Raw genomic sequence first — 22,877 nt, 5'->3', positions numbered from 1 at the left:
TTGGAATTACGGGGGGGGATTTAAAAGCTACCAATGCCTGGCGTGGCGGAGGGATCGACTGGGAGTTTGGGATTAGCAGATGCAAATTATTATATATAGAATGGATAAACAACAGGTCCTACTGTATAGCACAGGGAACTATATTCAATATCCTGTGATAAATCATAATGGAAAAGAATATGAAAAAGAATGTGTATATATATATATGTATAGAATGTGTGTATATGTATAACTGAATCACTTTGCTGTACAGCAGAAATTAACACAACATTGTAAATCAACTATACTTCAATAAAATACTTTTTTTTTGCTGTACGCGGGCCTCTCACTGTTGTGGCCTCTCCCGTTGCGGAGCACAGGCTCCGGACGCGCAGGCTCAGCGGCCGTGGTTCACGGGCCCAGCCGCTCCGCGGCATGTGGGATCTTCCCGGACCGGGGCACGAACCCGTGTCCCCTGCATCAGCAGGCGGACTCTCAACCACTGCGCCACCAGGGAATCCCTAAAATACATTTTAAAAAACTGAAAAAAAAAAAAAAGAATGCCCCAACAGAGGAAAATTGAGTCACCATATTCTCAAAGAGCAGCAGATTGAGGATTGAGGATGGGATCCCATTTTCTGCACATGTGTATTACTTCTTCCTCGAAGCAAGGTGTGTTCAGCTGTAAATTGTAAAATCCCTGAATCACAGTGGGTGTTTCATTGCTTCACAAGGGAAAAAGTTGGCAGGTCGGTGTTTCTGGGGCTGGTGCAGGAGCCCTACAGCGTGTGGGTTCTGAGTCCATTTCTTCCATCGTTTTTCCCTCACGGTCACAACATGGCTGCCTCAGCTGCACGATCCAAAGGAGGAAGTAGCAGAACAAGCAGGCAGGGCAGCAGGAGAAGGTGTGCCCTCCATCCCTCTTTCTTGTTACAGGTGGGAAATTTCCCACCCCTGCCCCAGAGATTTCCCCTTGTCTCATTGGCCAAACCGGGTCACGTGATAGTCTCCATCTATAATGGAGGCTGGCAAAACAAGTCTTGGACTTTCCAGCCTTTGAGGTAGGTAAAGCAAGGACAAAGCAGGGGTGGAAACCGGTGTGGTAGACAACAGCTCTCTGCTCTCTGCCCCTGCCTGGATGAGGGACAGGCTGCCTAAGACTTCTTAAGCTGGGCCCCAGTCTCACCTCCAAACTCCTTGCCTCCCAGGACTCTGATTAATGACCCAGCCTGGCTCCCAGAGGATCAGCCTAGCATGATGCCCAGACCTGGCTTTTCCTTTATTCCAGGAGTCCTCAGTTCTGGGCTGCCTGTGTCCACCAACACATCCTCCAGCTGCTCTAAATATTGCCTCCCATCCTTATTTTAAGACGTGGCTAATAGCTCCTATTCTGTGCGTTAGTCAGGGTTCTTCAGAGAACAGAACCGATAGAATGTGGAGAGAGAGAGAGAGAAAGAGAATTATTTTAAGGAACTGGCTCATGCCATTAAGGAGGCTGACAAGTCCAAAATCCACAGGGTGGGCTGGCTGGTTAGAGACCCAGGATGAATGCATCATCTCCTCCTTTGGATTCCCACGGAACAGTGTATTTTCTAGCGGAGTGGGCTGGGAGAGCAGACTATTTAAAAGCAGGGGCTTTGGAGGTAGTCAAGTGAATCCCCCAGCTAACTGCAGGACCTTGGAGAAAACTCGGATTTTCTGAGCCTCAGTTTCCTCATCTGCAACCTGGGGGAAATAATAGTATTTACCTCACAGGGCTGTGGTGAGAATTATTTGAGATGATGTGCTATACAAAGAACACAGCATAGTATACAGAAGACGGTAGCTGCTCAACAAATTGTGTTACCTCCTATCCTGTGAGCCAGAACTGGGGCATCATGCAATCTTAAAGTCACAGGGAAAATAGCCAAGTTGGGCTCCTTGGAGTAGCCCCAGCGGGGTGGGAAACTGCTGCATCCGTCTGGGGACTCCAGCCCTGAGACCTTTCTGATGCTTCTCTCAAGACTCAGAGCACATCACGGTCAGGGAGTGCACCCCACGCATCCCAACCACAGTCTAAGGTGCCCTACGACAAACCCAGAGCCACCTCAGAGCGCAGAACGGAGACAAGAAATAACTGATGACAAAACCAGTGGGTTTCATTGGAATTTTCTGCAGACCACTTCAGTAAATATTATCGCTATACCATGTCATTCGTTATGTTAATTGCCGCAAAGTTTTTGGTTTTTTTTTTTTTTTTGCAGTTTTAAGCTGTCAGACTCGGCAGAGATTACTCATCCAAAGATGAGTAATCTCTCTCTCTCTCTCTCTCTCTTTTTTTTTTTTTTTGGTCAAATAGTGATTTGGGTTTCCTCAGAATGAGAAAGTTCTTCTGGCTTCCTTTGATAGATGGTTCTTACCTATTCAGAGCAAGGAGGAATTTGAGGCCATCAGATCCCAAGGCCCTCTTGCATGGTGAGCAGCCTACCAGTAATAATGATGACGTCTTCTATGATCAAAGTGCTTAGCTTCCAAAGGGCTTCAGATTTTTAGTACAGAACTGGAAACTTTCAGAGCTGGAAGAGTTTGCAAATGTCATCCCAATCTGTTGGGTGGCCAACCATGGATTGCCTCATTTTACAGCGTATGAAGGGTGTCAGTTCTCTATTAAAATCCTCCAGTGACTGCATTTCATTTAGGATGAAATCCACATGCCTCATCATGACCTTGCACCGATACCATTTCCAGCCATGGTCCCTCCCCCTCCTACACTCAGCCATGATGAACTTCTTCATGTTCCTTGCCGAGTCCAAGCGTGTCCCCTACCTTGGGGCATTTGCACCTACTGCTCCTTCTACACGGGACACTTCTCCCCCTTATCTTCATAATCCTGGCTCAGCTCCGATGTCACAAGCTCAGAAAAACTTTCTCCAACTGTCTTAAACAAAGTACCGCTCCCAGTCACGTTCAACTACATTACCCTGCTTTGCTTTTCTCATAGCAATTCTCTTTAGCTAAAATGATCTGGCTTGTTCATTGTCTTTTTATGCCTTCTAGCATGTCAGATCTTTGTCTATCTTGTTCATCACTGTATCCCAGAGTTAACTCAGTGCCTGACACATTGTAGGTCCAGTACATCACGTGTTGAAAGAATGAATGCATTTAATATTCGTTTCTTTTTTCATGTGAGCCTCGTCCAAACCCTTTGAGGCAGAAGTTACTGTTATGCTTATTTAATGGTGAGTTGACATGTTTGAAATAAAGACACCTTTACAGATATCCAAGAAATGTATAGGTAACCCTTCAGTAAAAGGTCATAAAATGAATATCCATCCATGTTTTCTAAATGATTAGCCTCAGTTTTGTAAACCATAAAAACTGTAATTCTCAGGCCATTATATCAGAAGAACAAGAATGTTTCTGAACGCTTTTAATCTGTATTTTGATTAAGGATCCTACAGTGGATTTTGAAAGGTTTTATTTAGACCATGTGTGAACTTCACACATGTTAACTAATAAAACCGAATGTTTTTTAATGTGTTTAAAAAAAAAAAAAAAGCCTATCTCCTAAGTGGGCTTAGAGATGCAAACTGATTCCCAAGGCCCCTTATCTAGTTATTCATTGCTTTGTAATAAACCACCCCAGAGCTTACTGGTGTAAAACAACAAGAATATGTCATTTCTTTCAGTTTTGTGGGATGGCTGGGTGAGTCTTCTGCTGGGCTTGCCTGAGCTCACCCATATGGCTATAAGAGCGGGAACAGCTGACCTTCTTCCTCCATGTGGTCCTTCAGATGTCTTCGCAGCCTGGTGGCCTCAGGGCCTTATCCCAAGAGAGTAAAATCCGAAGCACCAAGGTCTCTTAAGGCCTAGCCTCGGAAACGGCACAGCATTGCTTGCTCTGGGTTCTAGCCATCAAAGGCAGGCCCAAACTAGGGGAAAGGACATACACTCCACTCTCAGTGGGAGGTGCTGTCACATTGCAAAGGAGCCAGGGCCACATCGTGGCCATCTTTGAAAATCTGTCACAGATAGTAAGTGCTGGAACCAGCTTGACTGAAGCTCTGACTCAGCAAGGAAGACCAAGGGACCACGATTACCCGTGACTCCGCAAATCTAAATGGCCTAAAACAAATTTATCTCTCGCTCACATTACGTGTCCACCAGGGGCTGGTTGGGCTTCCGAGACTTCACTCCGGGACCCAAAGTAAGGGAGCAACCTCTTCCTGGCATATCTCCTGAACAGAGCCAGTCTCGTGACACACAGGAAAGGGAAATGACAAGGACTCACTGGCCCAGAGCCTCTGCACAGAAGTGACACAAATCACATCCACCAATACATCAGTGGCCAATCAGGTCACAGACATTTCCTCCTCTCCTGGGAGGGGCACTGAATATGGGTGGACAATAATCTCATCTGCATGGAGCCCATTTTCCTCTTCAGATCCTTTAAAAAAAAAATATCCTTCACAGAGCCAAAACCTGTCTCATTCTATTTCTACTGTTGGTCCAAGTGCTGCTGTCTCATCTGCTCCCTCTGCCCACAGAGCAGAGAGAAAAAGGTCACTGGAGCCGTTTCTTCTCCAGGACGCACATCCCGGCCCTTCCAGCCACCCAGTGCAATAACCTGCCATAGCTTCCCGTTGCTCCAAAGTCCTACCTGTGTCCTTATAAGCCCCCCACGGTCTGATTCCTGCCGGGCCTGCCAGTCTGCACTCCATGAATGCCCCAGGCTGTTTGATGCCTTGTGTGGGTCTCCATGCTGTTTCCTCTGCCTCTGTGGCCCTTCCACTGTGAAATGTTTTCCTTTTAAGATCTGCCTCGAAAACCACTCCTCTCTGAAGACAAGTTTTGTTTCCTTTGGCAGGGTCAACCAACTTTTCCTTTTTCTAAACCTCTTCATTATAGCATCTATTCATTCACTCGTTTGACCAACACTTTTTGATCGTTTATGACTGCTCCAGGCTCTGAGGAGACACAGGAATAATACAAACAAGGTCCTTGCTCCTTCCCTCGTTCCATTCTGGTGCATTGAAGCAGGCGATAAGCACATAAACAAATGAATAAAAAAAATAATTTTAGACAGTGATACGTGTTCTCATTACAATAGAAAAGGGATGATAGGAAGAACCCAGGGGCATGGAGGTGACTGCTGTAGGTACGATGATCAGGTTCCGTGGCCTCTTTGATATTTGGGCAGCCGTGGGAAGATGTGGGGAAGAGCATTCCCGGCAGAGGGAACAGCCAGTGCAGATGGCCTGTCGTGTGGTCCAGCGTGGCCTGTTCTGGGCACAAGGAGGAAGCTACTGCCGCTGAGGCACACAGGGGGAGGAGGAGGATGGTGAGACATGAGCTCAGAGAGGTGGGCCGTGGCCAGATCACGTTGATGGTGAGAAGAAGCTTGGATTTAATTCTAACGACAACAAGAAGTCCTGGAAGGGTTTTCGTCAGGGGGGTGGAGAGGTGTGATCTGATTTATACTTTTCTGAGATGACCTATATTGCTTTGTGAATGGCTGGTGAATAAGAGGAGAGGCTGCGAGACCAGCTTGGAGGCTCTTGCCGTCATTCCAAGATGCCGGTGACCTGGATGCACAGCCTTCAGCAGCCTCCCAGAAGCTGTGACCTCAGAGGTCCAGGGAACCGTGACCTTAGTCTCTGCATCTCAGCACACACATAGCACAGGGTGGGCCCACAGTGACAGAATGATTTAGGATGCTGTGTCAGTCATCAGTAGCACATGCCTGAAACTGACACTCAGCAGAACCAGCCCCCTTTCCCTCTCCTTTGTCAAGCTCCTGCTGAAACTCCCCTCCAGGTATCATATGGGGCAGCCCACCTGACCACCTGCCTCGCTTACTCTGGGTTAGCAAGCCAGGCCTGGCACAGCCCTCGCCATCCTGCCCACCCAGGCTCCGCTCCACCGAGGTCTGCGTGGTTAGCGCAGCAGCCTTGACATCTTGATATTTAAGTGAGGTTTCTCCCATTGAGCCTCCATGTTTTCATCTGGAAGGTGGGTGTTATTTTCCCTGCCCCAAGAGCCCCTTTTCCCAAGACCCTCCTCTCCCTACCTCTTCTCTCCCTCTACCTATCCCTTCAACTAGACCAAATCCACTCTGGGGGTTTCTGAAGCTCCACTGATTTTGTTTTTTCTTTTCCTAACTTTTTTTTTTTTTTTGCAGTACGCGGGCCTCTCACTGTTGTGGTCTCTCCCATCGCGGAGCACAGGCTCCGGACGCACAGGCCCAGCGGCCATGGCACACGGGCCCAGCCGCTCCACGGCATGTGAGATCTTCCCGGACTGGGGCACGAACCCGTGTTCCCTGCATCGGCAGGCGGACTCTCAACCACTGCGCCACCAGGGAAGCCCGATTTTGATTTTGTTTTTGTTTTTTTTAAATTAATAACCCCTGAACTGATTTCCCTGTGCCTTAAGCCTTGGGCCCTCTGTCTTTCCAGACTTCAGATCCCAGAATTATCCAGACTTTTCCCTTGAAACTAGTTCTTTCTCCCTCTTCTAGCTTGATTCCAGGTGGCTAAGAGCTGGGCACCCAAGGGAAGGGGTGCCACCTGATCCCCTGGGTCTAGCCCTCCCGGGGCAGGCCCTACAGCTATGGGCAGAAGCCAGCGCTGGGCCACAGAGGGAAGTCCCCTTCCACTCAGCCGGTTAGTGCACAGCTGGAAGCTGGCTCCCAGGCCAGGCAGTGGGGGGAGTGCGGGGAGTGGGCGGGAGGGAGGAGGGGGAAAGCCAGAGAAATAGGGGGCAGCCTGACAGAAAGAAAGGCAGAGGGAAAGTGTCAGAGCCAGAGAGAGAAGGAAAGAAGGTCCAGGAGAAAGGAAAAGAGAGGATGTGGGAGAGCGTGCGGGGAGGGAGAAAAGCCAAGGAAGAGAGAATGTGAGTGTGTGTGCGCCGCGCGCACGGAGTGGGAGAAAGAGAGGAGAGAGGAGGAGGAGAGAAAGAGACTTGGAGAGGGAAGGAGCGGTTGGAAGCCAGGAGGAGCGAGCTGGAGGCGGAGACGAGGAAGTGGGGGCGAGGCGCAGGGCGCGGGCGGGGCGCACCGCCAGCTCCATCCCTGGCCGGAGCGCCTCTGGCGCGGGCGCTGGACGGAGGCGAGCCGGAGCGGAGCCACTTCAGCGGCAGCAGCTCCAGGTAGCGCCGCCGCCGCCTCCCCGCGGGGCCTGAGCTCGGGGTGGGGTCCCCTGGCGGGCGCTGGTGAGGAAGGGGGGCCGCCTTGGGCGGCTGCTCCCGGTTCGCCGCCGCCGTCTTGACTCTGACCCCGGGTTCGAACCCCGGCCCCTCCGCGCGCGCTGACTGTGCCTGACCTTGGGAAAGTCGCTTCGCTGGCGAGCCTCAGTTACCTTCTGTGACTCGCGGGGCCGGGGGCGGGGGGTGGCGCCCTGGGACGCCTTGCGAGCGCGGGATGCAACCCTGGTCGGCCTGCAGCAGTGACTCTGGGCGCGGGGTCGGGTGGATGTGCGCTCAAACCCCCTTGGGGGTGGATTTGGAAAATCCACTTTCGCCGAAATAGCCCCTGTTTTGTTCCCGGGTCTGGGCGCTGGCGTGTTCTCAGGGCCATGTGTCTGTGGGCACAGGGCACGACTTTCTGCTTAAGGAAAGCAGGTAGGGCGCAGGGGGTGGGCGGGGAGGAGACCCCTGGCTCCTCAGGCAGCCTTCGTCCTCCTGGATGCCCGATGCCCGGGGGGCTGGAGCTTCCAGGATGAGCCAGGCAAGTGGCCTCGCCTTGGCTTAGCGGCTTGGAAATCCAATTGTGCCTCTTAAGTAGTACAGCTGACCTTGAGCATTGTGGCAGCTGTCATATCCTAACTCGCGTGGCCAGAGTCCTGGCGATGGTTGCCTCCTGGGAACTCATTTGTACGTGCCAGGTCCTCTCTGGTCTCCTTTGCCAGAGATGGTTAGTGGTCCAGCTGGGCATGAAGCCGGGCCCAGAGAATGGGGGGCGGTGGTGTCAGGGGTCCCACTCCCCAACTCAGACGTACATCTTGGTGGTTCTTTTAGACATGAAATCTTTGAGATGACAGCTTATGTCCAGTAAAGCCTCCTGGCTGAATCTCTCCAAGCCTCAGTTTCTTTATTTGTGATAGAAAGTTATGAATTCCTCTCTATTCATGAGTTTCCTGTTGCTGGAGGTTATGAAAGGCAATTAGTAAATTAGATTTATTGACATCTCTAGCTTGAGATATGAGGAGATTGAACAGAATGAGAAAAGAACGCTTCTCTTGCACCTGCCCCGTGAAGGCCTGGTACTCAAAGCATTATGTGTACAGTATTGGCTGCAGTCATCACAATAATCATGGAAGCCAGCGCCGTTCAACCCCAATTTGCAGATAAGAAAATCAAGGCTCACAGGGCCTGTGATTTCCACAGGGTCACACTGGTGGGATGTGCCTGCCCTGGGATTGGCCCCAGCTCTGCCTGACTGTACAGTGCTTCTCATAGGGACAAAACCACCCCCAAAATATGACTGTGAATGGTGTTCCTGGCACCTGGTTAGTTGGTCTCTTGTCAAACATGTAATAGGAAGAGCTGCTACATAATCACTGGAGAAAGTGGGTCTGAAGGCTGGCAGTGGGGTGGGGCGTGCCTTTGCCAGGTGATTTCTCTCGGGGTCTGGAAGCAGGGAAGGTCACGACTCAACACCACATAGGAAGCAGACACCAGGCTGACTCACTCCAGCCCACCAACTTCTCTTCCTTCCTCTACCACCTTGACCCAGTTCACCTCACCTCAATTAACCTTAGCCTAGACTTCTTTGGGCTGTGAGAACAATTTCTGCATCCTCCCCTGATGACTAATGCAACTGACCCTACCAGCTGATGTGTCCAACGAGAAAAGAAGGCCAGCTGATGTCCATCTCCACTAACGCCCCCAGAGAAAGGGAAACAGGATTAAGTCCCAATCCCAAGGATTTAGCTCAGCTTAGGGAGAAAGTCTCTGGTGATGGGAAAATGGTCTCCTTGCTATGGGAAAATGTGTGTCCCAGCAGGCTGGAGAGGTTCCTTTGCCAAAAATGTTTTAAGAGAAGAGGAGGACATCCAAACAAAAGGATGGAAATATGGACAAAGGCTCTTTCAATTGGAAAGATATTCATCAACAATCAGAGAGCACCTAAATGTCTGACAGTAGGAGATAAATAAACTATGGGACAGCCATTGGCTACTAAAAATGGACAGTTCTTTTCTTTTTTAATGATAAATTTTATGTTATGTCTATTTTGCTACAGTATTAAAATAAAAAACAAACTTGAATGGTCACCCATCTCAGGCTAAAAGCCTAAATTCTTTTTTTTTTTTAAATGATAGTTGATTTACAATGTTGTATTAATCTCTGCAGTACGGCAAAGTGATTCAGTTATACGTATACATAGATATATGCATTCTTTTGTTAATATTCTTTTCCATTATGGTTTATCATAGGCTATTGAATATAGTTCTCTGTGCTATACAGTAGGACCTTGTTGCTTTTCCGTTCTATATACAACAGCTTACATCTACTAATCCCAACCTCCCACTCCATCCCTCCCCCAACCCTCTCCCCCTTGGCCACCACCAGTCTCTTCTCTAAGAAAAAATGGACAGTTCTTAGTGGACGGGGACATGCTTATGTTTATGCGTATGCGTATATATGGCATAGTCACAAGTTGGTGACAAGCACATAAAAAAGACTGGAAGGAGATAAGTCAAATGGTGTTAACAGTGTTTGCCAGTGGGAGATTTATTCTTTCTTTATAATTTTTGAACTTTCCAGATTTGATGCAATGAGCATATACTATAATAATTAGCAGACATAGAACTGTCTGACTTCTAATGACAATAGACCCCACCCTCTCCCACCTCCTCCTGGCCAACACCCAGGACAGGGCTGGCGCATGGATGCTTGTCAGTAATAAGGACACCTCTGTGTTGAGGTCTGGCAGGCACCTTAGAAGGAAGAAGGAATACTAAAATTTTAATACCACTAATATCTGGCATTGGTTATGTTCTTACTGTGTGCTCGTGATAACCCTATGAGGCAGGTACTAGCAATAGCCCATTTTACAGAGAAGAAACCAAGATTCAGATACCTTCAGCCACTTGCCTAGTGTCACACAGGATTCAAGCCCAGGCCATCTAAATTCAGAGTCTACATTCCTAGCCAGAGCCAGGAAGTGTCAACAGACTCCATTGGCTGACATTTTAGTACCTATTACAGAAACCCTGGGGGAAGCAATGCATCTCTGCACTTTACAGGTAAAGAAATGGCTCAGGGAATTCCCTGGTGGTCCAGTGGTTAAGACTCGGCACTTTCACTGTGGGCCCCGGGTTCAATCCCTGGTCATGGAACTAAAATAATAAATAAATAAAGATGGCAGCATCAACACCAATGTTCATAACAGCACTATTTACAATAGCCAAGACATGGAAGCAACCTAAATGTCCATCAACAGATGAATGGGTAAAGAAGATGTGGTACATACATACAGTGGAATACCTACTCAGCCATGAAAAAAAAATATATATATATATATATTTATATATATCTCCTAATGGTTCTGTTTCTCTTCTCTGAAGAACTCTGACTTATACTTAGCATGTCAGAAATGGAACTCCTGTCCTTCCCCGAAGTCTGACCTACCTGCTCTCTTATTCATCTCAATTCATTGGCAACTCCATCCTTTTGGTTGCCCAGACTGAAAATCCCAGAGCCATCCTTTTCTTTTGTATTTATTTTAAAAAATTTTAATCAATTTTTTAAGTTGAAGTGTCATTGATTTGCAGTGTTGTGTTGGTTTCGGGTGTGCAGCAAAGTGATTCAGATACCTATATGTACATGTGTTCTTTTTCAGATTCTTTTCCATTGTGGGTTGTTACGGGATGTTGAGTATGGTTCCTGGAGCCATCCTTAAAAGTTCTCTTTTTCTCATATATCACATGCAATGCATCATCAAATACCATTGGCTTTATCTTAAAAATATGTCCAAACTTACAGACTGGGAGAAAATATTTGCAAATGATGCAGCCGACAAGGACTTAATTTCCAAAATATACAAACAGCTCATACAACTCAATAACAAAAAAACAACCTGGACTTCCCTGGTGGCTCAGTGGTTAAGAATCTGCCTGCCAATGCAGGGGACGTGGGTTTGATCCGGTCTGGGAACATCCCACATGCCATGGAGCAACTAAGCCCATGCACCACAACTACTGAGCCTGCGCTCTAGAGCTCGTGAGCCACAACTACTGAGCCCACGTGCCACAACTACTGAAGCCCATGCACCTAGAGCCCATGTTCCACAACAAGAGAAGCCACCACAATGAGAAGCCCACACACTGCAACGAAGAGTAGCCCCTGCTTTCCGCAACTAGAGAAAGTCCACATGCAGCAACGAAGACCCAACGCAGCCAAAAATAAATTTATTAAAAAAAAAATCCAGTCAAAAAATGGGCAGAAGACCTAAATAGACATTTCTACAAAGAAGACATACAGATGGGCAATAGGCATATGAAAAGATGCTCAACATCACTAATTACTAGAGAAATGCAAGTCAAAACTACAGTGAGGTGCCACCTCTCACCACTCAGAATGGCCATCATTAAAAAGTCCACAAATAACAAATGCTGGAGAGGGTGTGGAGAAAAGGGAACCCTCCTACACTGTTGGTGGGAATGTAAATTGGCATAGCCGCTATGGGAAACAGTATGAAGGTTCCTCAAAAAACTAAAAATAAAGTTGCCAGATGATCCTGCAATCCCATTTCTGGGCATATATCTGGAGGAAACTATAATTCGAAAAGATACATTCACCCCAATGTTCATTGCACTATTTATAATTAGCCAACCTAAATGTCCGTTGACAGATGAATGGATAAAGAAGATGTGGTACATATATACAGTGGAATACTACTCAGCCATAAATAAGAACGAAATAATGCCATTTGCAGCAACATGGATGCAACTAGAGATTATCATACTAAGTGAAGTAAGGCAGACAGAGAAAGACAAATACCACACGATATCACTTGTATGTGGAATCTAAAATATGTCACAGATGAATGTATCTACGAAAAAGAAACAGACTCACAGACATAGGGAACAGACTTGTGGTTGCTGGGGGCGTGGGGAGAGGATGGAGTGGGAGTTTGGGGTTAGCAGATGCAAACTATCGTATATAGAATGGATGAACAACAAGGTCCTACTGTATAGCGCAGGGAATTATATTCAATATCTTGTGATAAACCATAATGGAAAAGAATATGAAAAAGAATGTATGTGTATGTATAACTGAATCACTTTGCTGTACAGTAGAAATTAACACAACATTGTAAATCAGCTATACTTCAATTAAAAATTTTTTTTTAAATGTCAAAAAAAAAAAGATCCTACAAGCCGCATGGCATGGCCAATAAAAAGAAAAAAATAATTAAATTAATTTTTTTTTTAAAAGAAAAGAAATGGCACAGCAGTGACCTCCAAAGTGCCAGGGCTTGTGCTGGATGCTGGGGACCCAAAGGTACATAAGATGTCCTCCCTACACGGGTGTGGGGAAGAGTGGTGTGTAAACAGTGTCCTCAGGGCTTTCAGGCAGGTGGAGTTGTTTAGGAAACTGTGGGACCTCAGAGGACGAAGGGTGAAGGCTCCCCAGACAAGATGATATCTGAAATGCTTCTGGAATTATAAGCAGGAATCCACCAGGTGAGTAAGAGAGGTTAGAACAGTGGTTTGCAACGGGGCACAGTTTGGTCCCCAGGGACATTTGTCAATGTCTGGAGATAGTTTTGATTGTTACAACTGGGGTGGGGGGGCTGTGCAGACATCTAGCGGGTAGAGGGCAGGTGTGCTGTTAAACATCCCACAATGCCCCCATGACAAAGAATTAACCTGTCCAAAATGTCAACAATGCTGAGTTGAGAAACCCTGGCTCAGGAGAGAAGGGCCTTCCTGAACCATGGATATTTACTAAGTGCCTCCTTTGAGCCTGTGATTGCATTACTGGCTGTCTGGCCTCCCTGCTGCCCCTCTTTCCCCACCACCAACCAGAGCAGTCTCTTATTTTAAAACATCAAAGCTGTATAGAGATATAAATCGCATGCCAGAAAATTCACCCCCTTAAATTATACAAGTCAGTTGCTTTGGGTATATTCACAGAACTGTACAACCATTACTGCTATCTAATTCCAGAACGTTTTCATCACCCCAAAAAGAAACTTTGTAAACATTGGCCGTCACTCCCTATCCACCCCTGCTCCCACCCAACCACTGATCTACTTTCTCTCTTTGTAGATGTGCCTGTTCTGGACATTTCATACCAACGGAATCATACGCTTGTGTGGCCTTCTGTGTCTGGCTTATTTCGCTTAGCATAATGTCCTCAAGGTTCATCTATGTTGTAGCGTGTGTCAGTACTTCATTGTTTTTTTATGGCCCAAATGATATTCCATTGTACAGATAGACCGCATTTTATTTATCCATTCATCAGTTGATGGCTATTTGGGTTGTTTCCACTTTTTTGGCTACTATGAATAATGTCGCTCTGAACATTTGTGTACAGGTTTTTGTCAGGACATACATTTTCATTTCTTTGGGGTATATACCTAAAAGTCGAATTATTAAGTCATATGATAGCGCTGTGTTTAATCCTTTGGGGAACTGTCAGAGTGTTTTCCAAAGCAGGGTTCCCATTTTACATTCCCACCAGCAGTGTCTGAGGTTTCCAGTTTCGCCGCACCCTCACCGGCCTACGATCTGACGTTTGGATTCTAGCCATCCTAGTGGGTGTGAAGCGATATCACTGTGGTTTTGATTTGCATTCCCCTGACGGATAATGAACTTGAACATCTTTTCGGGTGCTTATTGGCCATTTGTGTATCTTGTTTGCAGCACCGTCTATTCAGATCAGAAACATCTTTTGAAACTTGGTTGCGTCCTTCCCTTACTTAGTCTGAAATGCAAACCCCGTTAAGGTGTACAGGCCCTACGGGACTGGGCCTTGTCCCCGCCTTCTACTGCATCTCCCCTCACTCACTCTGCTCTGGCCACGCTGGCCTCGAAGCAGCAAGCTGGTCCCCATGCAAGACCTTTGCACGGTTGGTCGAAAGGTTGGTTGTTTCCTCTGCCCAGGTCATCATTTGCATAGCAGCTCTGGGGTCAGCCTCAGAGAGGGCTTCACTGTTCTTTCAAGGGACTCCCTCCACCCCTAGGCCTTTTCTAGCACATCTCAAGGTTTCTTCTGATCGTTCTTTTTACTATCTGGTAAGATCCAGAGGAACTGGCCTCCCATGTGACCCTGGGCAAGCATATGCCCCTCTCTGGGTCCCAGATGCCCCATCTGAAAACCAGAGGGGGCCGTATTGGCTGATCTCATAGGGCCTTCTCAGCTCTGCCCTTCTTTGATGCCGGCTTCCCCGTGGCAGTGCTGCCAGGAGGGCGCAGGCTTGGCGCCGTGGCAGTGAGAGAGAGCTGTCTGGAGCCAAGTTGGTCACGGATCGGAACGGAGCAGGTGGTGTGACTGATTGTCGCCAGCCCCGTGGGGACAGTCTCTAGGAGCGTGTGGCAGCCTGGACCTGGTGCCCAGCCTCCAGGAGCAGCAGGAAGAACTGTCAACAGCTCCAACAAGGTCTCCAGCTTGGCCACTTTCAGCTCTGGAGTCACCCACTTTTCCCACGAGAGTAATCTTCTAACTTCCAAACCCTCTCTGAGCACTAGAGCCGTTCGGTCCCGGGGGGCTGCTTGTGCCTAGTCCTGCGCAGTGTGACACAGAGATGGATGAATGTGACACCTGCCAAAAGATTCCAGTGTAGTGGGGAAGGCGGACGTGTAACCCACAGTGGGACAGATGCAGCCCTGAAGCCATGAGCAAACCTCAGGGACTCCATTACCCACTGCCCTGGGGGGAATCGGGGGAGGATTCGCAGAGCTGGATGTTCGGGTGGAATGGAGTGCAGCAGGTAGACAGAGGGTGTCCGGGTACTAAAGGTGGGGAAAGAGGTGTGCAGAGACACAGCTGCGAACCCTCCAGGTGTGCTCAGGGCATTCAGAACGATTAGGTTTTGCCTGAGGCGCCAGGGACAGTGGAAGGAGGTAACGGAGGATTCGATTTGCCAGGGCCCTGATCATGAAAAGCCTGCAATGCCAAGCTGAAGAGTTTGGACTTTGCCCTGTAGGCTGCAGGAGTCACGCAGAGACTTTAGGCTGAGGATAGAGGCGATCAGGTTGCACTTCTGAAAATGCCCTTTCTTCAGACAGCAAGAAGGCAGGTGGGGCTGAGGAGAGAGCTGGAGGCCAGGCACCTAATCGGGATGGCCTTGCTCTTGTCCAGGTGAGCAGGGGTAAAGGCTGAAATGCTGCAGCTGGAGAGAAGACAATAGATCCAAAAGCTGTTTGGGAGGTAAAAGCACGTGAAGGAGATGGGAGAGTCTAAATAATGCACGACACGGGAAGAGCTGATGCCAGCCTCCCAGGGGTCCCAGCTATGACGAAGGAGGCACGGGCGCTGCGGGAGCTGGTGCATGAGTGTGGCATTTTCCGGGTGGCTGAGAGACAGGATAGAGGCCTCGGGAGAGGGTGATCCAGACCCAGGGGTCAGGATGTACAAAGGCACGGAGGTGTGAGAATGTCGAGAGTTAAGGAAAGGGTGAGGCTTTCTGGTTGACTGGAGCACAGAGGGCCTGATAGGAGGGGAGGGGAAACTGAGACGGGGGAGGGCAGAAGGGGCAGAGACTCTGGCATCGGGAGGCTGTGAGATGCCGGAGCAGAAGTCCCGGCTACAGCACTATTAAACCATCACTTCCAGACGCAGAGCGCTCACTACCCCCGAGAGAGCCCACTGCTAGGGTTAGTCACCCCTCTCCTGGACTCCTTAGCCGACTTCCAGGGCAGAGATGGGTAAATGTCGGCCTCATCTTCAACCAGGAAGAAGGCAGACTCCGCCCCCCGAACAACTGACCAATGAATTTGGTCTAGGGCAGAATTCTCAAAGGCATAATGAAAGGTGGGAGGGTGGTTAGAGAAGCAAGGAAATCCTGGGGTCTGACCTTGCTCTGCGAGAATGCCGGGAGCGTGCCGAGATCATAGACGGTAGCTGGTGGAGGACATGCGCAGGGAACTCTAAGATATTGTTTTTTTAAAAAAAGAGCCAACATTTAAAAATGAGGTTTCATTGAAAAGTTTGGATATTTTATTTTAAAGCCAGAAGAATTCACGTAAAAGCCAGATTTCCAGCTTCTCTTGCAGAATGTGGTGACTGGGGGCACTGGGCCCATAATGATCACAGTGGCCACCCCTCTGGCCCAGGCACGCATCCTCTCTCTGCGTCACCACGCCCGCACCCACACAGTCCCACAGAGGGTGCAGACAGTTCACTCACAGCCCACCTGGGTCAGGAGGCCTTTGGATCTGGGAGGCAGAACCAGCCTCCTAACTTTCTCTGCCTTAGTGCCTTTCCCTTGCCCTGCATTCCCTCAACGGGTCCTGGGAGCATCATTCTCAGGGGAGGTTAAAAAAAAGGGCTGGGTGTGGGGGGGCGGGCAGCAGAGAGAGGGTTCTAGGACCTTATTTGACCTTTTGGAAGCCCTGCAATCCATAGCCCCTGTCAGTCACAGCACACGCCCGGGAGCTCAGTCAAGGCCACAGTAAGACCCCAGCTGACTTCATTTGCCCCTGATTCATTCCCAGCACAGATTCCTTTATTTAAGTAGCACCCTGTCCCCATTTGGGGAAATACTGCCTTTTTCGAAAGGTTTATTAGATAGTTAGGCCTTTTTCTTTACACTTTATGATTAAATAAAACACTGATACGGTTCAGAAGTGCAACATACAAAGGCGTGTGGTGTACAGTATACAAAGGCCCCCTCCACCCTGGCCCTGTCTGCCCTGCCCAAAAGAGGGGGTCAATTTTGTTATTTTGTTGTGATGTATCTTTTCAGATTTTCTTTATCCGAAAACATATACACTTCATATATAAACACATGTCTATGTACATATGTATTCTCACCTTTGACATAAGGGGAGCATATTATACACAATTTTGCATCTTCGTGTTGATTTTTTTTTTTTTTTTTTGGTACACGGGCCTCTCACTGCCATGGCCTCTCCCGTTACGTAGCACAGGCTCCAGACGCACAGGCCCAGCGGCCATGGCTCACGGGCCCAGCTGCTCCATGGCACGTGGGATCCTCCCGGACTGGGGCACGAACCCGTGTCCCCTGCATCGGCAGGCGGACTCTCAACCACTGCGCCACCAGGGAAGCCCCCTTGGTGTTGATTTTTAGTCCCTGTAGAATTAATTCTTAGTGTAGAAGATTTTGAATAAGGAGATGTAGAAGAAAACAGCAACAAATCATTGTACTACCATCCAAAGAAAACCACTATCACCATTCAGCCTACCCTTCTACACATAATTTTTTTTTTTTTTTTTTTTTTCGGTACGCGGGCCTCTCACTGCTGTGGCCTCTCCCGTTGCGGAGCACAGGCTCCGGACGCGCAGGCTCAGCGGCCATGGCTCACGGGCCCAGCCGCTCCGCGGCATGTGGGATCTTCCCGGACCGGGGCACGAACCCGTGTCCCCTGCATCGGCAGGCGGACTCTCAACCACTGCGCCACCGGGGAAGCCCTACACATAAATTTTATTTGTTGTGTTTCTCCCCTGCAGTTTAACAGGCTAGGCATAGTTACAGTCACCGTCTATACACAATCTGAATCCTGCTGTTTTATTACTTAAATATAAGCATTTTCCCTTATTTCATAGTTTCCAAAATGTTTTAGCAACAGCTCTAGTAATTCCATTACGGCATCATTTACTCAACTGTTCTTCTAGTTTTGACCGTGTAAAAGTCATTTGCGGTATTCACCTATCGTGAATAATAGTGAAACCTACAGTTTTGTATGTCTTTGGAGTTGTGTTGAGTGGGCACCTTCAGAAAGCCTGGCATCTAGAGCAGAAGCTGAGTAGCCGTGAGTTGGTCCCCCAGGGCTGGTGGCTGGGGGGCTGGGGGAGCATAGCTGAGGGAGGGGATGTGGGTGAGGTCCTGGAAGGCGAAGGGACCAGGAGGCCAGTGGGCAGCTGCAGGAAGGCGGGTTCTGGGCCCAGCGTCGTGCTGAGTGCTTGTACATCCGTAGAGCGTTCACACCTGCTGAGGGCTTGGTAAGCGCTGGGGCTTCACACACATTTGCCCAGTTACTCCTCACAACAGACAGATAATGTGAGGATTATTGTTATTTCCATTCTGCCAGGTGAGGAACCTGAGGTGGGAAGAATGCAAGCCGTTGTTCCCTACGGCTGCAGAGAGAAGCAGTGCGGCCCGAATAGGACCCAGGTAGCTGGTTCTAGGGGCACCTTGCTCTGAACCCCCACAAGCCTCTCGACACCCTTGTGTAGTTGGGATTATTATCCCCTCTTCTCAGGAAGAAAAACTGAGGCTCAAGGCAGAGCCACCCAGCTAACTGTGCCTCCCTGGCAAGTAGCAGAGCTGGGATTCGAACCCGCAGCAGCTGCTGGAAAAGACCTGATTTTCATCAGGGTCCTGGAGGCTGAGATGGGGGTGGGGTGAGGGGTGCGCTGGGAGGAGAAGCCTTCTGCCCCAAACTCAGACTCCGGGAACCGCCCCTGTACTCAGACTCTTACAGATGAAGACGTGTTTACTTGGGTGCCTTCTCTCGCACCCAACTAGAGGAGGATAAGAAGACCAGAGAATGGCCATGGGGAGGGGAGGGACATTTACTGAGGAGCCATCACGCCTCTAGTGCCATCCCCTTGCCTTCACATTTCATCTTCCCAGCATCACATGCTGTGTTTTTATGCCCATTTACAGGTGGGAAAACTGAGCCTCTGACTGGTTCCGGGTTCCTTTCCACTACACGGTGTTAGCTTCCTGACATGAGCAAAATACTCCCTTAAACGTGGGGCAGGCAGTCCTGGGGGTCCTGAAGTGGACTTGGGTGGTCAGTGGCACAGATAACAACAACCATCCAATCATACAGTGAACGGGGTTTTGCTTTTCGGTTCTCCTTCAGGCTTTCCTGTTTGTGTCAAAGAAAGTTATCAGTTAGGTGCTAATCTGTCTTTAATGCCTTATAGCACAGCCTTTCTAATCAGGAGAGGGTTAGGCGGGCTTTTCAGGCAGCAGTAGCTACGCAGAATGTAACAGCATCGTCTGTGTTTCCACTGCCTTTATTTTCAGGGTAATCTATTTGAGGGAAAGTGATTCTGGTGGTTACTGTAATGATAAAACAATTCCGTTTGCAATTAATTCCATCACTTTAAAGAAAAATGTTAAGTACAAAATAGAACTGTGGGTTTGGCAAAAATCATGGAGTTGGTACCTGAACGCATGAGGTTTGGGAAACACAGGAGGCTTAGGACAGGGTACACTGTTGGCAGTTGGAAACTCAGAGGGCTCTTCCCGCCTCTGACCAGCTGTGTGGCCTCGGCCCAGGCATTCGGCCTCTCTGTGGCATCTTTGCCAAGTGGAGTAATAGTGACTCTGCCCTGGCGGTTCTACAGAGTTCTCCGGCAGGACTCAGGATGAGGTAATGAGCCCGTGGAGGGGCCATGGAAAGTGGGGGAGGGCAAAGAGGATTACATAAGATAACCAGTGTGTGTGAATGTTCCTGGCAAGCGTTAGCTGTTTGCTGTGGATATCTTTAAGGTGACCCAGCCGGCTTCAGGACTTTCGCCTTGTAAGAGCAAGCTGTACCCTGCTGGAAGGGCAACACCTTTCTGGAGTGAGTTTGGGGGAAAGAAGAACAGAGAGAAAGGAAGCTATGATGTTGCTGGGGGTGGTTCTGGTGCCCAGCTCTGCTGCCGCCGCTGGTGGTGATGAAGGTGGTGGTGGTGATGATGGTAGTGATTTTGGTGAGGGCAATACTGGCAGTGACAATGGCAATGATGTGTCCAGTTGGAGGGCCTGAGGGCTTTTGTATCCATAGAGAAGCAACAACTCGGGAGCTCTGTGGGGCTGCCCGGAGGAAGGGACTTAGATTTGTTCTCTGGGCCTTCAGAGCTTTTCAGGAGCCTACAAAAATGTCTGCAAACTCACACACACACACACACACACACACACACACACACACACACACACAAATACCAGATCTAAAATACAAAAAAGACCCCACAAAATTTCAAGTAATAATTGTTTAATTGGAAATTTATGACAGCTAGTCAGTGTCAGCTCATTATACTGAACAGCTAAATATGAATCCTATTTTCTATGAAATGTATTCTATGGATATTACAATGCATTTATTATGCAGTATGGGGTATGCCTCCAGAAAAAAGAATACGTAGGGCTCTATAAGGTTTTTAAATAGCCATGACTGAGTGGCAAATAACTTGTAAGATAGTAAGCCCCCCATCGTTGGAAGTATGCAAGGCAATCAGGGATGACTGCCTCTCTGGGCTGCTATAGAAGGGGTTCCTGAACACCAGATGACCACTGAGTTTTGTTTCTACCCAGAGCCCTCCTATTTTATTATTTTGGGGGCTCCTCATTCCTTCCCTCCCACCCCCTCCAGACACACACACACACATCAGGTTGCTGGAGGAAACCTTTGAAATATTCTAAGCTTTTTTGCTGAGGAAACTGGGGGTACTAAACTAGTGGGAGGTAACATGGCAAGTCAGAGTCACACCAGGGACTCAAACTCAGGGTCCAAATTCCCAGCCCAGTGCCCTCTCCACCCCTCCCCTCCCCGCAGGGGAGTTTTGCCCCTGGGTGTCAGAGATTCAGACCCCCCGCTGCAAACATTGGTGATCCAGGGTCTCACCTCCCCCAGAAGAACCAAGGTAGAATTTTCATTTGGCCCTGTCCAACCCCTGCCCTGAAAAGTCCACCTCAGGTCTTTCCCACACTTGCCAGTCCACTGCTGGCCATGGGCTTTGGCCAAGTTACAAAACACCATAAACCTCAATTTCCTCATCTATAAAATGGAGACGAGTAATGGTGTCCACGTAAGAGGGTTGTTGCAGAGAGATTAAATTGGATAATATAAAATAATTAGAACATTGCCTACACTTTCCAAGCGCCCCATAAATAGGATATTATATTATGATGGTTGTTTTCAGTATACATCAGTCAATCCAATAAATATTAATTTATTTAATAAATTAAGAGCCCCCATTAAGTGCCTGTCCAGGAACAAAAAATTGATCCTGGGGCTTCCCTGGTGGCGCAGTGGTTGAGAGTCCGCCTGCCGATACAGGGGATGCGGGTTCGTGCCACGGTCTGGGAAGATCCCACATGCCGCGGGAGCGGCTGGGTCCGTGAGCCATGGCCGCTGAGCCTGCGCGTCCGGAGCCTGTGCTCTGCAGCGGAAGAGGCCACAACAGTGAGGGTCCCGCGTACCGCAAAAAAATAAAAACAAAAAAATTGATCCTGGTCCTCACGATGCCTACATTCCACTTGGGAGAGAGATATAGGGAACAAATAGGGAAGCAAGAAAAAAAAGCCAAGAAAAATTGTGCTCTGCAGAAATGGCAGGGATGTGATGGAAGGTCAAGGGAGCTGCTTTGGGGGTCAAGGAGGACCCCCTCCACAGAACTGATATTTGCTTCAAGGTGCCAACGTCCACATCTGCAGCAGATCACAGGCAGAGCCCCAAGGAGGAGGGTGCAGCATGTCCAAGGCACTGGGGCAGGGGCACTGTGGCCAGGTAGCCACTGAGTCCTGAGGGAGGTCAGAGAGGTGGGGCACAGATCGCGTGGGGCACAGATCGCGTGGGGCCTTGTGAGCCAGAGGGAGTGTGTAAAGGGACAGTGTGGGCGTGACAGAAGCAGGAGGGTGGTGCTGGGGACTGAAGGGAGTTGCAGGATGCCTGTCGGAAGCAAAAGTCCAGGCAAGAGATGGTGCTGGCTTGAACTAGGACCAGGACGGCAGCAACCAAGGAAAGTAGCCGCATCCGAGATGTAGGTATTTCAGAGGCAGGATCCACTGGCTTGCTGATGGGTTGGATGCTGGGGATGAAGGAAAGACAGGAGTCCAGGACGATGCTTGAATATGTAGCCTGATCCCCTAGGTGGATGAAGGGGAGGCAGAGGCTAGATAAGAGACTCAGGGATCCTCCCTCAGTCCCAAGTTACGTGCACTTTGTGCCCACGATGTCCAGAATAGTCAAATCTGTGGAGCCAGAAAGCAGGTTGGTGGTTGCCAGGGACCAGGGAGAGGGAGTGATTGCTTAATGGCCGCAGAGTTTCCTTTTGGGGTGATGAAAATGTTTTAAAAGCAAATAGAGATGGTAGTTACACAACATTGTGAATGGACTGAGTGCTACTGAATTGTACACTTTGATTTTACGTTATGTGCCTTTCACCTACATTGAAAAAAAATATATGAAGGAGAAATAAAGACTCTCTTAAACAAGCAGTGACCGAGGGAATTTGTTGTCACCAGGTGCGGCTTCAGGTTCCCATATCAGCCATTAGCAGAAGCCAGGTAGATGGTCTGGGGTCTTTCACTGAAAAGAAAACACCACAAAAAGAACTGGTCGCACAAATAGTCAGCGAATGAACTGGATTAGATGCATGTCTTGGAGGGGTGGTTGGCTTGGACACTCAGAGACTATGGAGTCAGTCAAAGCCCTGCCTGCCTCTTTACCAGCTGTGTGCTCTCGGACAAGTGACTTAACCTCTCTGAACCTGAGTTTCACCATCTGTCAAATGGGAATAATAATAATCTCTGCCTCACAAAGGTATTAAATTATCTGTGGGTGCTCAGTAAATGGAAAAGGTCAGTGTCCTGGCCTCTGGTCCAGGTCACCTTCCCCCTCACCGTGATGCTCGAGTGATGACATTCACCATAAGAAAATGTCTACTTTGATGCCACCATCCCTTTCTGGGCTGGTAGACACACATAGAAAGGGTGGGTGGGGCTCTTCAGTCACAGTTACAGAACCTGCCCCCAATTCCAGACAATATTTAATTCTGTTCACCTC

General features: G+C 48.7%; 1 protein-coding gene across 1 annotated transcript in view; it reads left to right on the top strand.

The window, feature by feature from the left end:
- The first annotated feature begins 6,956 nt into the window (after positions 1-6,956).
- The window catches only part of HRH2 (histamine receptor H2), a 46,659-nt gene continuing 30,738 nt past the window's right edge, over positions 6,957-22,877 (top strand). The window contains exon 1 of the mRNA XM_024753388.1: positions 6,957-7,107. The gene's annotated coding sequence lies outside the window, so the exon portion shown is untranslated. The remainder of the gene's footprint in view (positions 7,108-22,877) is intronic.

The sequence above is a fragment of the Neophocaena asiaeorientalis genome, unplaced genomic scaffold (genome assembly GCF_003031525.2).
Source record: "Neophocaena asiaeorientalis asiaeorientalis breed wild unplaced genomic scaffold, Neophocaena_asiaeorientalis_V1.1 scaffold268, whole genome shotgun sequence".
Classification (NCBI taxonomy): Eukaryota; Metazoa; Chordata; class Mammalia; order Artiodactyla; family Phocoenidae; genus Neophocaena; species Neophocaena asiaeorientalis.
The sequence above is the reverse complement of the archived record's forward strand: the minus strand, read 5'-3'. Positions and strand labels throughout refer to the sequence as shown.